General features: G+C 40.0%; 1 long non-coding RNA gene across 1 annotated transcript; it reads left to right on the forward strand.

The window, feature by feature from the left end:
• The first annotated feature begins 16,941 nt into the window (after positions 1 to 16,941).
• LOC127533006 (uncharacterized) lies at positions 16,942 to 17,419 on the forward strand. The gene is made up of 3 exons (XR_007940612.1): positions 16,942 to 17,048; positions 17,135 to 17,245; positions 17,336 to 17,419. It is a non-coding gene; the product is annotated as an uncharacterized LOC127533006 (long non-coding RNA).
• Positions 17,420 to 17,896: the final 477 nt, after the last annotated feature.

Genomic DNA, 17,896 nt, shown 5'->3' on the forward strand with positions numbered 1-17,896 from the left:
TCAGAGTTGTAGAAGAAACTCAGAGTTTGTAAAACCTGCTTCGTGAAATAGGCCCCAGGTCTTCCTCTGTCAGGGCTACAGTTGTCATCGCCCTGGCATATTGTCCCAGGTCCTTCAGCGTTTGTATTACACCTGGCAACTCATCTGCTGCCAGGAAGAGCTCCTCCAGCTTTTCTTTGACAGTTTCCTCATTGACGCTGGTGGAATGAGGGAAAATTTCACTTGCCAACATTGTAAAAAACAACGACTGCCATTTAGATTGCTGTCTTCAACTTTTAGGAGACTATTTAATTTAATATAGAATAGTCTTGAGCTACTTGTATTTGAATAAAGACAAATAAAAAAAAAACACACTACAATTAACAAGGGCTCCCAACATACATCTCCATTCAGATATGCAGATATTTACAACAGAATTTAGAATTCATTTTTTGTGTTTTTGGATTGATAAATTGTTTCTTACCTACTCCTCCTCCTCTTTCTCCTCTGGAGCTCTTTGTAGGCGCTCTCTGTCAGCGCAACTATCTTTCTGGCATTCTGGAAACAGAATGCCAGACCAACAGAAAAGACCAAAAATGTGTTATTGTTTTTCAATGGGAGAGCTTATGCCATGTGCTGGTATATAAAGAGCCTATACAGAAAATGTGCTTGTTTCATTTACCAGTATAACTAGTTTGTATTCTCTTAACCACTTTTGTGATTTTTTCACACTTCAAGCAATAAGTCTACCAAAGATGAGATTTTCCAAAGACAAAAAAATGGTCATTGCACTCTGAGATCATTGTATTAAGTATAGTTCTTTAACCTTGACTCCTCCCATCACTTTGATTGAAGTACATTATTATTACAAATGACAGCAATATTTTTTTAAAACCTCATTTGTGGGTTTTTAAGTGTCCAACAGAAACCATAACAATCATCTTGTTGATGATTGTGATTATCGCTATGGATATGTACAAAGGTCAATCACAAGAAAAAAATAATTCAAAGGAACAGCCTGAGACTTGAGACAAATTTTTGATGGTGCTACCAATGTATACATTTTTTAGTGTAACCAGTCATTATCTTACCATGCTAAATAAATATTTATTTCCTTTAAAGAATCTTAGCTATAAGGCATAAAGCCAGGGTTAATTAACAAACGTTTTAAATATTACAACATACCAGATGTCCGCTACTTTCCACGAGCTTGTTGCCATTACCATCACAAAGGACCATACTTTCATCCGTTCGGAGTTCTTGTTTGACCTTCTCGGTCATATTAGTGATATTAATGTCCTGTTGTGAAAATTCTAATAAATAAAGTAGAGCCATCTAGTTCCAGGCTCCCTCTCTCAACTCTTCCCAGTATTATGTTCCTTAAAACAAAGAACAAACCGGAGAGAGACAGACAGACTTGATTTTTGATACTTATAATTTATTAGATGTTCTTTTATCCAACAGTATATCCGTACATAGAGTGACAAAAAGGAATAAACCATGCAACCCCACCATTCACACCCACTCCACCTCCCCGAGGCCATCCCCACCATAATCCCTCAATTTCCACACAATTTAAAAAAATAAAAAGTCCATACATTATATTGATCCGACACATGTCCATTGATCCAACACGTGTCCATCTCCACAAGCCTAACGACTTGCAGTCCTGTTGCCCTGCCTCTTGATGTCCGGACAGACTCTGCATAAATTTATACACAAACAGGGCTTCACTTAAATTGTTTTTCTTCCTTGTCCACAAGAAAAGGGATGCACCACCACAAACATCATAATGCCAATCGGCTGCACACAAAGATATAATCACACCTAACCAAGTATATTCAAACATATCCTATGTATTGCATGTACCTATCCCATTTTTTGCTGTATAAAGAATATTCCCCAGTTGCTTATATGACATTCTTTCATATGCAGCCACCTTGCCAATTTCCATCAACCATTCATGAGTAGATGGTGGTGTATCCTTCTTCAGTTTTTAACAACGATTTGTCTAGCAATCATGGCACTCGTTTGGATCCAGCTCTTAATGCATGCATCTTGCTCAGTGGTCCAGGCAATTTCCGCCCGAAATTTCTACTGAGATTTACAGAAAGTAAATTGAATGCTGTTCTTGAACTGTTTGGAGTACATGCATGGTTGGGGTCTCATTTGAAAGCTGACAACGCTGAATTTTCACCCAGTGCAGTCAGAATTACTCTAGGTGCTACTGGCACAGAGTATTTCATGTTGGCACACACTGAATTAGGATGAATTTTTTTTCCTCGGCCTACATTTTTTCCCTAATAAACACCTGAAAATCAGTGTGGCAGCACTGAAAAGCTTGAAAACACATATTGCAAAAGCCTGGGTCTTACATAGTTCAGGTCAAAATTTCAAGAGCAATACTACAAGAAATGAGTGTTTCACACATGTATTTGTACTGATATGCTCCGCCGCCTGTCAATGTTGGATACAATCTTTATACACTGTGCACACTCTGTACAGAATGGTATAAATTCATTTTCACTTAATTTTCACATTATTTTCATTCCAAAAACTCATAAGAACTCAAAAATCACTTCAGATAGGCTTCAGTGTCGATCAACACACACAGATTGAGAGGACATACAGAGAAACAGCAGGTGGAGCCCGGAGCTCACGAATGAAACTATCATATAAAGCCGCTGGCAGAGGCGGGATTTATATTCAAGCCATTCAGCAAGCTCATTGGCTCCAGGCCTGTCAATCTAACGTTTCCTCCGGCGCGATTTGCTGAGAAACAAGTCAATCAAGTGATGTAATCGATATCTGTCAGACTCGGCCATGGTTGGCTATATCGCCGAAGTAGGCGGAAACGAGTCACCTGATTGGTTGAAGTCCGGTTTGAAGCGGTCGAGAAGCGTTCAGTATCCATTTTGAATCGCGAACAAAGGGAATAGGACCGTGTATGATAAGTTATAATAGAAAGATGCAGTGAATATGAAACGCACAGCGCCACCATGCGCCAGCGTGCACCGCGCACGGGAGCCGATCGTTTTTCCTGGATTTTTACTTATTTCGAGACATGTTTTGGCCAAAGTATTATACTGGATTGTTTCTCTGGATGGCTAAGCTTGGGTTCTGGCCGGTTTTTGTGGATTATTTCTTTTATGACCAGAACGAGCGTCCAAACTGCGTCGACAGGTGAGCTGTGCACGTTTACATGACTTGTTGTTTGTTGGATAAATGTGTTTTTATTACCCGCTGTGGTAATCACATCTGAAAGTGGTTTATACCGGCGGATTCATGAGAATCTCAGCTTTCTATGTGTGTATAGTGTTTGTATAATCGTGTTTGCAGTGTCCTTCTATTTGAAAAAAAAGCGTAAAAACGGCCCGCCCGTGGGCCGGCGTACTTTATAGAATCATCTCCCAGAATAAATAGTCTTGGGTTAAAGGGTATTGATGTTTTACTGATCTCACATAAGGTATTGTGTATCTTTAACCAATATCTTTGTATTTTAACTTATAAGGCATGTGCAAAGTTTCCTTCTGCTTGGTCACAACGCCAGCAAAAGGTGATTTCTTTAGCCCAAGGCGAAACATTCGATATGGAGTCCAATAGTAGCGATGCCAAAATTTTAAACTGTATAAGGCGGACTCTTGCATCTCTTGACATATTTTTATTTTTTTAAAAATGCTTTGCCACGAGTTTTGATCTGTTGAAACATTTAAATCTTTTTCCCACATCATCCTAATGGCATTTAGAGCGGTATCCTTGAAGTCTCTAACACATTGCATAAATATGCTGCAACCTCATGTCCTTTTTTGTATGTTAAAATAATATTATCCATTATATTACTATCAGCCATCCTTGTAGACAATGGAGTAAAAACTTCAGAAAGAAGATGACGAAGTTGTAGATATTTAAAGAACTCACATTTGGAGATTTTAAACTGTTCAACTATTTCTTCAAATGATTTAGTCTGCCATGATTGTACAAATCATTCAGAGTCACAATACCTTTTTCAGGCCATCCTTTCCAGAGAATAGGGTTTTTTTTTATCAATACATAATTTAGGATTTAACCAAATACTTGATCCACCGATTAAAGTACACATCAAACTTCAATAAATCAGACAGTTTATGCCAAACTGATTTAAGATATGCAATAATTGGATGACATTTTAGCTTTTTCACTCAATTTGGGAGATAGCATTTGTAAAGGATGTATTGGATCAAGTATTGATGCTTCTATTTTAAAACCAGGGTGGGGCCCTTTCTGGAGGCAAAGACCAGTGTGCCAGGTGTCTTAAACCAAAGGCATAATAATAAAACAACATTTTAGGAAGACCTAGTCCACCTTTCTCCACTGGCCTATGTAACTTATTTAAGTTCATTCTTGGGCGTTTTCCATTCCAAAATAAATTGTTTTATTAACTTATCAAATTGATTAAAATACGACAAAGGTACCTCTAAAGGCAACAATTGGAGAAGTTAATTGATTTTGGAGCACAGTTTGTTTTATTATATTCACTTTACCTACCATTGATAAGTTAAGTGTCCCCCATCTTTTGAAATCACAAGAGATTTTTTGTATTACTGGTTCATAATTAACTTTAATTAAATCTCTTAGGGAACGGGGAAACAAAACGCCCAAGTATTAATTCCGTGTTTTGGCCAAATAAAATCCCCTGGTTTAAAAATATATTCTGGGCAGTAGGCTGTTAAAGGCATTGCCTCAGACTTGGACCAGTTGACCCTATATCCAGAGATGTTTGAAAAAGACTTTATAATTTGTATAAAGCAGGCATAGATCTATCAGGTTCTGAGACAATAGTATAATATCGTCTGCGTATAGCATTAACTTATGATCAACCAGCCCGGTCTCACGGGGATTCGTGAAACTGTCACGTCAGTTTTTGTTTCGGTTTCGTGCGCACCAACAACGATGTCGTCATGTTTTTCGTGCCGCTCACCACGAGCGAAACCCGCTGTGGTAATCACATCTGAAAGTGGTTTATACCGGCGGATTCATGACGATCTAGCTGTCCATCGGCGTTTACGGTGGCCGCTGTGGCCGCCGGACATTCTTTAAATTCCTATGCAAATTCGGCGGATTCATGACGATTTAAGCTGTCCATCGGCGTTTGTGGCCGCCGCCGCGGCCGCCATTGCGGCTGCCACCACATCTGGCCGCAGTGGCGGCCGCCGGTGGCGGCCGCAAACGCCAATGGACAGCTTAAATCGTCATGAATCCGACGGTATAAAACCACTTTCAGATGTGATCCGGCGGCCGCTGCGGCCGGATGTCGGCGGCTGTAATGGCGGCCGCGGTAGCGGCCGCAAACGCCGATGGACAGCTTAGATTCGTCATGAATCCGCCGACTTTGCATAGGAATTTAAAGAATGTCCGGCGGCCCGCAGCGGCAGCCGCAAACGCCGATGGACAGCTTAGATCGTCATGAATCCGCCGGTATAAACCACTTTCAGATGTGATTAACCACAGCGGGTTTCGCTCGTGGTGAGCGGCACGAAAAACATGACGACATCGTGTTGGTGCGCACGAAACCGAACAAAACTGACGTGACAGTTTCACGAATCCCCGTGAGACCGTGTTGGATCAACACCACCGACCTGTACCCCCTGGGAAGTCATTCTCTATTCTTATGGCCATGGCCAGTGGTTCGATCACTAACAACAGAACAGCAAAGGAGATAAAGGTGAGCCTTGCCTCGTACCTCTTTTTATTCAAAATAGTCAGAAATACAATTGTTTTGTCTGTACTGCTGCGTGTGGACACTGTAAAGCAGGCGGATCCATTTCAGAAAATTATCACAAAAACCATAGACCCTTTAGAACAGTGAACAGATAATTCCACTCCACCATCTCAAAGGCCTTTTCGGCATCTAAAGAAATGGCTGCTATTGGCGACTTGGAGTCAGCCACAGACCACATTATGTTTATCAGGCGTCTTAACATTATCTGACAGAATTCCTCCCCCTAATAAATCCCACTTGGTCCATGTGTACCAGTGAAGATATCACTTTAAGAAAAGATGACAAGCTACAATTCTTGATATTAATTTTACATCCATTTGCATTAATGATATTGGACGATAATCTTAGGTTCTATGGGTCTTTCGCCCTTTTGTTTGGCAATTAATGTTATTAAAAGCCTGAGTCATAGTCTGTGGTAAGTTCCCTGTTCTTAAAAGCATCATTATATACTTGAAGTAAATATGAGCGAACAGCTCTTTGACATAAGTCTGAAAGAACTCAGATGTAAAACCATCTGGCCCTGGTGATTTATTGACTGGCAGAGTTGAAATTACCTGCTCTATCTCCTCAAGAGTAACATCTGCATCAAGGAATAACCTTTGGCTCTCTGCAAGTTTGGGAATTTTAAGAAGGATGTAAAAAGTTAGTAATGTCTCCTCTGAAGCAGATGTCTCAGAGTCCATACAGGTCAATTATAAAAGTCTCTAAACACTCTATTTATATCTTTGGTTGTGGTTGACAATTAATCCCATCTGATGTTCTAACTGCAGGAATCAGAGAAACAGATTGTTTTTGTTTTATATAGCAAGCTAACATCTTACCGGGTTTGTCTCCGGATTCAAAAAAACATTGCTTAGCCTCGCATTAAATTAAAGGCTACTTGATCAGATAAAATAGAATTGTATTGATATTTAAGTTGGGTTAATTCTTGTGTCACTTTAGAGTCATTTTGGGATTTCTTATATTTGATTGAAGAGACTAATTTTATTTTCTCGGTCTAAAAGGTTTTTCATTTTCATCTTTTCATATACGATGTAGACTGAATAATACAACGCTCGCAAAACCACTTTCATTGCATCCCATGCTACACCTGGTGAATGAACAGAGGACCAATTTATTTTAAAAATAGTCCAGGATTTTACCTCTTAGCCATTCTACATTTTCTGATTCTGCAGAAAAGATGCATTCAGACGCCACCTGCAATAATGGATTTACTTTTAAATTGAGGGGTTAATTCTAGACCACCCATACATGATCAGAAATGATCACGTGACCCGATGAGGAACGCACGCCGAGTAGGCAGCTCCGCATTGCTCTGCTACTTTGTGATTTTTTGAAGAAAATACCAGTGTCAAATGCTTTAACTACGCCGTGATTTTCTTCAGAAAAGTGATATTATGCCTAAACCACCAAAACGCTGAAAAATGCTGGCCTATGCTCAACGTACTTGAAGAATACGGATTCTGGTCAGACTCAAGACAATGGTGACGCACCTGTTGGCACAGAGGAGCAATCAGCACAAGATATTGGACGGGATATAAGCAAATCTTTGACGCTTTGTCCAATATTTCTCAGGAGTTGAAAGGAATTGAAGAAATCAAGCGCACCACCACTTCATCAGAGGCCAAATTAACTGCAATGATGGTCAGTTAAAAGAAGCTGAAGCGCGTCTTGATTTTTGGAAGCAGCGGAGGAAGAACCCGAGCAAATCCTCCAGCTACAAAAGAAAGACATAATGCGTTTACGAGACGAACTGGAAAGCTTGGAAAAATTTCTCCAGACGCAACAATGTCAGATTTATTGGAATACCGGAAAACAAAGTACATGGCGAGGTAACTGACTTTATTGAGAAGCTTTTCCACAGCTATTGGGCATTGAGAAAAAATGTGAAGTCGAGAGGGCCCATAGAGTGCCCACACAAGCCCTGCCTGGGGGAAAGCCAAGACCCATTATTGCACGTCTTCTTCGGTCATCGGACGGGAACCTGGTGCTTCGTGCTGCCAGGGAGAAGGGCGCGCTGAATTGGGGAAGGCTACAACATCATGCTGTTTGCGGACTACTCAAAGGCCATCCAACAACGTAAGGGAGAAATTCAAGGACTGCAAAAAGAAGCTTCACGAACAAGGAATACGGTTTAGACTGAACTTTCCAGCAAGGCTGATTATCTTCACAGAAGAAGGACCTAAAGTGTTTGATTGTGCACGAAAGGCTATGCTCTTCATAGATTCCATGCCGTGAGTAACATATATTTATGTGCACATATGACTTGTCTATGGACATAAAGTAAATGCTTTGAGTTTTATGTCTATATGAATAATTGACACTGGCATGATGCTTTGTGATAGTCGCAGAGCCTGCAACGCAGGCAGTTGGAGCCAGAGGGGGGTTACGGACTAATTGTGGGGAACGTTTTTGCACGGGTGGTGTTATTTTTTACTTTTTTTTTCTTTTTTTTTTGTCATCGTGCAGTGTAGCACTGGGGGGGTGGAGTGGGGTGGGATGGGTGTATGGGTATTTAGGGGGGAAGGCCATCAAACCTATAAATCCACAACTGCAACATGATCACATTATTGCCAACATAACTTCTGATAGGATTACATCATGCTCATTACATTTAGCTACATGGAATGTAAATGGGACTGGGGAACTCAATAAAAGGAAAAGATATTGACGTATATTCAAAATTAAAAAAATTGACGTGGCATTTCTACAGGAGTGCCATTTATCAATAGAGGAGTCTGAGAAGCTTTGCAAAGGATGGGTGGGTCAGGTGTTTTGTAATCCAGGGACAACAAAGAGTAGAGGAGTTATAATACTTGTTAGTAAACACATACATTTAAAATGTGTACATCAAATTAAGGACAAAATGGGAAGGATTCTTATTGTAGCAGCGAATTACAAGGAGTTGTGTTTACTCTAGCCAATGTCTACGCCCCAAATTTAGATGATGATTTATTTTTTTCAAGATCTTGAGGCTAAATTACAGGGCACAGGGAATCACGAAATTATCATGGGAGGAGATTTTAATTTACTGTTAGATCCACTATTGGATCATAGTGGGGGTACTGTTTGCAGAAGACCCAAGTCAGTGCAAATGCTAAAAAGAATAAGTAAAGCACTTGGTTAGTGGACATTTGGCGAGTATTCCATCCAAAAGAGTGAGATTTTACCTATTATTCTGCGGTGCATAGAATTTACAGTAGAATAGATTACTTCCTTGTGTCTAAGTCAGTGGTACATTCTGTTATGGACAGACAGACTTGATTAAGTGTCTTTACTTTTTTCTTGATTAAGTGTCTTTACTTTATTCTACATACCTATTAAATAGTCTGTCAGGACGAGCAGCAGGGGGTGGTGCTCCAACAGCAGCAGAGGGCCTTAAAGGAAATGTAAATCCCGTCTGCCTTTGAAGAGGTGCTGAAACAATTTCCAAAATGATTATTTTTTAAGTTTTCATCTTTAAATCATTATTATTTAAATACAAAACAAGATAGGGTTATTCAAGATGGGATCTCTGGTTTTATGAGAAAAGCAGATTGACACTTCTTACATTTATATAAAATGAATGTATCAATTCCATAAAATCAACAAAACATTAATCAACCATTGTAATTATCATTAGTTGTACCAGTACCTGGAAGAGCTGGAGTGTGGCGTTTGTCATCCCCACAGACCTCACACCGTTGTCCCGAACTGAGGTCATCAATGTATCCAGTGGGGCTGGGCATCACAACATCCCCTGTGTCCATTACGAGATAGATGCTGGATGGAGTCAGCTGAAGGTGAAAAGATGACAAAAGTTTTAATACATTTGTTAGAAAGCCCACATTGTGTATGATGTGTTATGTATTGTTTGTTGGTTTACACCATTATGTTAGTTCATAAATTCACCATTTCCAACGTTTCTTCAACGCAACACAATTGCCAGTAGCTGAGCCAGAGAGACAAGAAAAAAGAGTTTGTAACGGTGTTTGGCGTGTGGTGGCGCTGTGCGTGTAATATTCAGTGCATTTTGGTGAATAAGTTTATCAAACATGCTCGTATTTTCTTTGTTCGGCATTCAAAATGGATACTGAAGGCTTCTCTTCCGCTTCAAACCGAACTTCAACCAATCAAGTGACTCGGTTCCGCCTACCACGGCGAAACGGCCAACCGTGGCCGAGTCTGACAGATATGGATTACATCACTTGATTGACTTGTTTCTCAGCGAATCACGTCGGAGGAAACGTTAGATTGACAGGCCTGGGAGCCAATGAGCTTGCTGAATGGCTTGAATATAAATCCCGCCTCTGCCAGCGGGTTTATATGATATTTCATTCCTGTGGTCAGGGCTCCACCTGCAGATTTTCTCTGATCCTCTCAATCTGTGTGTGTGATCGACACTGAAGCCTATCTGAAGTGATTTTTTGAGTTCTTTATGAGTTTTGGAGTGAAAATAATGTGAAAATGAAGTAATACCACCCCTCGCCCAGCCACCCCACCCCACCCCATCCAGCCACACCACCCACACCACCCCTCCCATACCCAAATCCGGGAGGCCACCCGCTCACCGGAAAACAGCACCAAGGGACCGGGCAACAGCACTGCAAGTTGTGTTATTGGAGCGATCTACTGATGGATTTAGGACTGTGTTGAAGTCTCCTCCAATGATAACAGTTGAGTTTGCTGTTAAATCAGATAGTTGAGAAAAAATGAATGAAAAAAGGCCGGATCATCATTATTAGGGGCGTACAAATTCCCAATAGTATATTCTTTATTGAATATAGTTGCCTGGATAATAATGTATCTGCCTTCTGAGTCAACTATTATGTCATTTAAAGTAAAAAGTAGTCTCTTATGAATAAGTATAGAGACTCCTCTTTGTCTACTGTTATAAGAGGCAGAATAAACCTGATTGAAATTTATGCCAGTAAGTAATTTTTCTTCAGATTTTTGTAGGTGGGTTTCTTGTAGGAGACAAATGTCTGCTTTTAATTTTGAAAATGGTCTAAAATTTTTATTCTTTTTGCCTGTGAGCGAGTGCCACACACATTCCAGGAGACCAGAGTTAGTTTATGCATATAGACTGTTTAAGTTCAGCCTTGGATGTAGATCTATGTGAGCTGCTTACTGGTATTGGTATGTTATGAAATAAACTCAGTCTGCTGATAACGTTGGATGGGTGTATAGCAGGGTTTAAATCTATGATGGATGTGGATAACAAGACTGTAAAACATGTCAAACGTGAGCACAAAAAAACAAAGAACACTGGTGCCTCGACATATATAACACACAAAAGATTTACATAGGGAGTTTGTGTGGGGGGAGAAGGGAGGTGTGAGTTTAGGTGGTTAGGGGAAGCAGAGGGAGGGGAGGTAGACAAAAAGGTGAACAGAAGGGGGTCAAACATAAAACAGTGAGCCATTATTATAAGTAGCCATAGTGAGATTAAATACATATACACATATACATACCTTCATATATATATATATATATATATATATATATATACACACACACACACAATATATACATTATTTTTTAAGTAAATAGACAAAGCTCTTTCGTTTCACCATACTGATCAGAACAGCCAGGGAGTGGTATTGGGGTCCCGGTACAGTTGGCCGTCGATATAAAGTTTATCTACAACCAAAGTAGACCGTTTACCCTTCTGCCTGCTCTGCCTCAGTATGGGAAACAATACCTTCCGCCGCTCGTTGATCTCTCTCGGGAATTGATCGTTCATTCCGAAAGAGGTCCCTTTAAGCTCCCGTCCTTTACTTTTAACTAATTCTTTCTGTTTAAAATGTTCGAATTTAGCGATAATAGGACGGGATTTATTGCCTCTACGGGCTCCAAGCCTGTGAACGCGGTGAAAGGAAATATTATTCACCGTTTCCTGGGGAATTTTTAAAGCCGTTGTCATGAATTTCTTAATTTCTGTCTCCGGATTATCTGTGGTGCTTTCAGAGATTCCTGAAAATATTAAATTGTCCCGCATACTACGGGATTGGACATCCACTACAGTCTCTTTAAGCGCTTTATTCTCCCTTTTAATTGTTTCCAACTCGGTTGTAACTGCAGAAAAGTTGGAACGTAGTTCCGCGTTATCAAGTTGAAGCTCACTTACCTGTTGATAGGCGTTCTCCAAACTTACCTTCAGGTCTCGAATTTCGTCGCGGAGGACGCTGAGAACATCTAGCTTTTTATTTATGGACTCCAGGACATCAACCGGGACGTCCGTTGTAGCTAGGTCGTCCGTATCAGTCGAGGAATCGTTTTTCCTCTTTTTAGACGGATTGTCGCGGTTCGGGTCTTCCATGACGCAGTTGTAAAAATATCCGTCGATAAATCGCTCGAGGTCTTCCACGGTGGGTGGTGCTCCAAATCCGCAGTTCGAGTAAGGAAATATCAATAATTGAATGCAAGTAATGCGGTGATTAAATTTAATTTTGTTTAGAGAAAGAGCCAAGACTAATGAATTCTATTTCAGCAGCAGGGCGCCGCCATGTTGTATTCCGAAATCTCACTGGCAGTCTCGCGAGAGTCACAGCATTCTCCTCTCTAGCGCCTTCTTTAAAAAATGTAAAAATTCATCCTAATTCAGTGTGTGCCAACATGAAATACTCTGTGCCAGTAGCACCGAGAGTAATTCTGACTGCACTGGGTGAAAATACAGGTTGTCTGCTTTCAAATGAGACCCCAACCATGCATGAACTTCAAACAGTTCAAGAACAGCATTCAATTTACTTTCTGTACATCTCAGTAGAAATTTCGGGCAGAAATTGCCTGTCCTTTAAAGGGTGAATCAGAGCATGTCATGATAGGTTATTAAGTGCAGATAGATGAGAAAAACAGTGCCAGTTTTGGTCATTTAACATGCCATTTTCAAAATTAAACAACACTAAGAATTTTTAAATTGTTTTTAAAGGCATTATAGAATTCATGCCAAACACAAAAACTCTGAGTGGAGACACCATTTCAATGTATTTTATTGAGTTATTTATTCGTTTATTGAGTAGTTTAGTGAAACCAGCTTAACACCAAACACAGAGACATCCACATTTCAACAAAATCTGGATAACCAAACTTTTGTGAAGTAAGTAATTTCTCTCTTCTGTTTAATGAAGTAAACACTTTGGAGTTTCTGAGGAAACATCCATGTAGTTTTCCTGCAATACTGTCCAATATGCCTTATAACACAATTCAGAACAGGTTGTAACACTCAGTGCTGTTGTTTTATGATAATTGGTTCAATATTTAGGGCTGCACAGTGTCGTAGTGGTTAGCACTTTCACCTTGCAGCAAGAAGATCCCCGGTTCAAATCCCGGCCTGGGCCTGGGATCTTCCTGCATGGAGTTTGCATGTTCTCCCTGTGCATGCGTGGGTTTTCTCCGGGTACTCCGGCTTCCTCCCACAGTCCAAAAATATGCTGAGGTTAATTGGTTACTCTAAATTGTCCGTAGGTGTGAATGTGAGTGTGATTGTGTGTCTGTATATGTAGCCCTGTGACAGACTGGTGACCTGTCCAGGGTGTCCCCTGCCTTCACCCGAGTCAGCTGGGATAGACTCCAGCACCCCCCATGACCCTAGTGAGGATAAAGCGGTGTATAGAGAATGGATGGATGGATGGATGGACATGTTAGAACCAAAATTATTTGACATTTTAATTTTGAGACTAGTGGAAGACAGACAGGACTTCAGCTTCTCTTAAGGATTTGGAGAGAGCTGTCGGAGAAGTAAAGAAGGGGAAGTTCATACGTCAGGTGGCAGATGAAAATCCACAGAATGATTTTTCAGCCCATCAGGTCATACATGAACAAATGGAGACAGATCTTACATTATATGAGGTGTAAAATTTAAATTTTACTTCAACATAATTGATGGCACAATTTACCCCCAACATGTTTTCTGCAAAGGCTCAACTAACTCCAAGTTTGTTCCCTTTGGAAAACCGTATTCCTCATATACAGTGACCACACCAGTGTTTCAGCATTTTACATGAACCCAAACCCATCCACTGTGTGCTTTCTTTACAGTAAATATGACAGTTAAAAATTTAAAAAATAACTGCTGCTTTGTTTACATTTAAACAAAGTAGTGCTGAGACTGCTGTCAGAATGTGACTACCTTGATTTCATTGCATCGAAAAAACACCACCATTCATCCAATCTGATTCAAACTCCCCACTGCACTTCCTCAGGACCCCTGTAATACCCCTACCAAGTTTGAGCATGATCTGAAGTACCGTTGTCAAGATATGCAATGGTTTCTATGCAGAATGAACACCCCTAAAAATAGTTCAGAATGAGACATTCTAGAATTCATGCTGCATATAAGTGTCAGTGTGCAGACAGTTGGGGACAGTGTCTTACGGATTTGAGCAGGACAACAGGACTACTGGAAATTAGCAGGACATCGAGATTAAACTCATCAACCTTTCAACAAAGTCCAAAGAAGCCAACATTTTTGAGGTAAGTGACTTCACTGTTCTGTTTGATGAAGCAAACACCAGAGGAAACATTCAGAAGGCAGTTCTAAGATCTATTTTTCTACAACTCTGTCCAATTTGTAAAGAAATCCGTGAGTCAGAACAGGATGTAACACTCAGTTTTGTACTTGTCTTGTAATTTTTAACATCTTGTTATTAAAAAGTCAGATCTTAGCAGTGTGGAAGGGAAGTGATGTGTTCAGGTTTGGTCATAACTGGATAACTAAAACCAACTCCTGTAAAGAGCAGGACAAACGTTTTTTGTTAAGACAAAATTTGGTTTTAAAGCTTCAAACTTGGAATAATTTGATACAACCATGACCAAATGCATAGATATGTTGGGATTTTTCTACTGGGAAATGTTCATTTTTGGAGTATATAATGATAGTCTGATGTGTTGATGTGAGCAAGATTTAAGGTCACTTTTTTCTGATAAGTAAATTAATTCAGTAAGTGTAATAAGTAAGGTAATAGTTCATTCTGTTTCCTTAACTTGCAACATGGAATCCAAAAATGAAATTGGATTATGATATCCAGCAATATTTTTGTCTTTGGTGGTACAACTTGTCATATCTGCTCAATCAGTTACTAAAGTTCATCACATTTTCTTTTTCATAAAAAAATATTCTGCATGTTTTGTTTTGGATTATCCTGGCATGCAAGTACAAAAGTGTCAGAAAATATCATTGGATGATTTCTGCATTATTGTTTTTTGGGGTAATGTGTGCTCAAAGATGAGACTTTCAGTGACAATTTTAATTATTTTTTAAATTTCAATTCACCTGCTATCAGAGATTATTTCATCAACTTGTCCTGTAGTTGAAACTAGAACTAACCATAAAAAAATCATGCTTTATCTGTATTAGTTCTTGAGATACTGTCATTTAAACATTACCTCAGATGCCTGTAATATGTTAAAAATGTGCTGGACGTGGATAAACAGGCTTTAAAACCATTATCTCAAATATCTTGATTTGTGAATAAAAATGCTGAACACATTTCTAAAAGTTAGCATTTTTAATATATTTGAAATATATTTTATGTGAGAAAAATCTGTCAAATGAGACACAGTTAAGCAGAAAATGTTCTAACAAATGAGAGATTTCAACAATTTATAACAACATTACTCAGAATATGTCACTGTAAGTTATTAAGTGTAGATAGATGAGAAAAACAGTGCCAGTTGTCGTCATTTAACATGCCATTTTCAAAATTAAACAATGCTGAGAAATTATAAATTATTTTTAAAGGCATTCTAGAATTCATGCCAAACACAAAAACTCTGAGTGGAGACACCATTTCAATGTATTTTATTTATTGTTCGTTTATTGAGTAGTTTATTGAAACCAGCTTCACACCAAACTCAGAGACATCCACATTTCAGCAAAATCTAGATAACCAAACTTTTGTGAAGTAAGTAACTCCTCTCTTCTGTTTAATGAAGTAAACACTTTGGAGTTTCTGAGGAAACATCCATGTAGTTTTGCTGCAGTACTGTCCAATATGTCTTATAACACAATTCAGAACAGGTTGTAACACTCAGTGCTGTTGTTTTATGATAATTGGTTCAATATTTAGCAAATATGATTGAAAACTGAGATCACAACAGCGTGGTAGATTACCAATGGTTTAACATCCATAAATTATGGTTCTCTTTTGTGTCTGTTTCACTTTCAGTCTTCTGGGACAAGACAAAAATGTACTTTCAAAGTTCATCCTCATCATCATCCTCATCCTCATCATCATCCTCATCTTCCTCCGAGGGGAGTTCCTCAAGGCAGCGTTCCGAAGTCCCAACAGGCTACACGGTGGTGAAAGAACTGCGAGATGGAAGCTATGGAACAGTGCTGGAATGTGTGAAAAACAACACTGAAGAGCACGTGGCTATAAAGGTGCCCCAAAGGAACAATCTTGACCATGAGGTAGGACACTGATTTCAGCTGAACAGTGACACAAAAAAGATATTGTTTGAAAAAGAGGTGGTACCACTACAAGATTCTGAGTAGTGGTACTGGTCATGTTATGTACTTTTTAGTTGTTGAGAAGAACTGATTGGACGATGTGCCTCAGCAATCATATTATGTCTCCACAGGCGAAAATCCTGAAAAAGCTCATGAGCCACACCTCAAAGGAGTCCAACATCATTGACTACAAAGGAGACATCTTTGTAGAAAATACGCGGCTCCTGGTGTTTGAAAAATTGGACATCACCCTGTGGGACTATGTGGAGAATTTACCACAGCCAATGCCACTGGAACACGTCCGTACAGTTATCCAGCAGGTGTGACCTTCTATTGTCTCCTTATATTTCTCTCCTTCAGTGGTGCTAGAATCAACATCGGTGGTTCAGGAACCTTTACAACTTCTACTTTTATTGTCATGTGACAGATTTCTTTAACAAACTCCTGATAAATGTTGTTACTTGCAGCTGGCTGTAGCTTTGAAAACAACAAAGAGTGCCGGCATAATCCACACTGATGTGAAGGAGGATAACATCATGATGGTGGATCACGTGAAGCAGCCCTTCAGGGTCAAGCTGATTGACTTTGGTTTGGCCAAGTACAGGTCCAAAGCCAGGGCAGGAAAGCTATGCCAAGGACTTGCATATAGGTATGAAATACTGATACTTTTTAAACATTGAGAAATCTTTAATTCAGTGCTGTCTCCTTATTGTCTACTGTGTCACATCTTCATTTGATGTTTTTTCCACATTTAGAGCTCCAGAAATCTTCCTGGGCCGGCCGTATTCAGAGGCCATCGACGTTTGGTCGTTAGGCTGCGTGATGGCCAGGATGATGACTCAAGATAGTCTCTTTGGATCAGACTCAGAATACTGGACAGTGAGTAAATTACTGCAGCTGAAACACATTAGAAGCCGTGACAGGATTAGCTTCAGGTCTAACATGGTGTTATGTTTTGTCTGCAGCTCCGACGCATGATCCATCTGCTGGATCTGCCGCCGCAATATCTCATCGATGCTGGCCGGAGATCACGATTATTTTTTGAGAGAATGCCAAATGATTGGTGGCGGCTGAAGGTACAATACTCCTACTGTGATTTTACCTCTGACCTTTACTCACTCAATAAGATAAAGACTTTAGTAAGCATCATTGTTTTCTTCTTTCAGACACCTATGGATTATTTTGGGACCGATCTCGTCCACTCCGACCCCACAGTTTACAAGTTCGACTCTCTGGAAGAAATGAAAACGGTAGGTAGTTTAGGAAGCAGCAGCTAGTTGCTGAAAAGTCCCGTTCATTTATGGTATTCACATTTCACGGTGGAAGGTGATTTGACCACTGTTGGACTTTCAAAATGTTTTCTGCACCAGGTCTGCTCTGAGACGGACAACCCAGCAGAGGCTGATGAGAGGAGGGAGTGCATCGAGCTGTTGAAGGCGATGCTTCAGTGGGATGATGACGACAGAATCACCCCCAGTGGTATCCTCAGGCATCCCTTTATCACCAAAAGCTACCTCAGCAGCAGCTCCTCCACCAGCAGTTGGTAAGTGTGTTTCTATTTACTTTGTACACAGGTTGTGAGACATTAGCAGCCCAGCAGGTGACAAAAGACTGATATGGACTTCTGTTGATTTCCATGTTTACATTCTCTGCTTGTCGGATGTAAACCCAACAGTGTATGTTTCCTTTTTTTAGCGATGAATCTAGACCCTCCACCAGCCTGTCCA

This window comes from Acanthochromis polyacanthus, chromosome 2 (assembly GCF_021347895.1).
Source record: "Acanthochromis polyacanthus isolate Apoly-LR-REF ecotype Palm Island chromosome 2, KAUST_Apoly_ChrSc, whole genome shotgun sequence".
NCBI lineage: Eukaryota > Metazoa > Chordata > Actinopteri > Pomacentridae > Acanthochromis > Acanthochromis polyacanthus.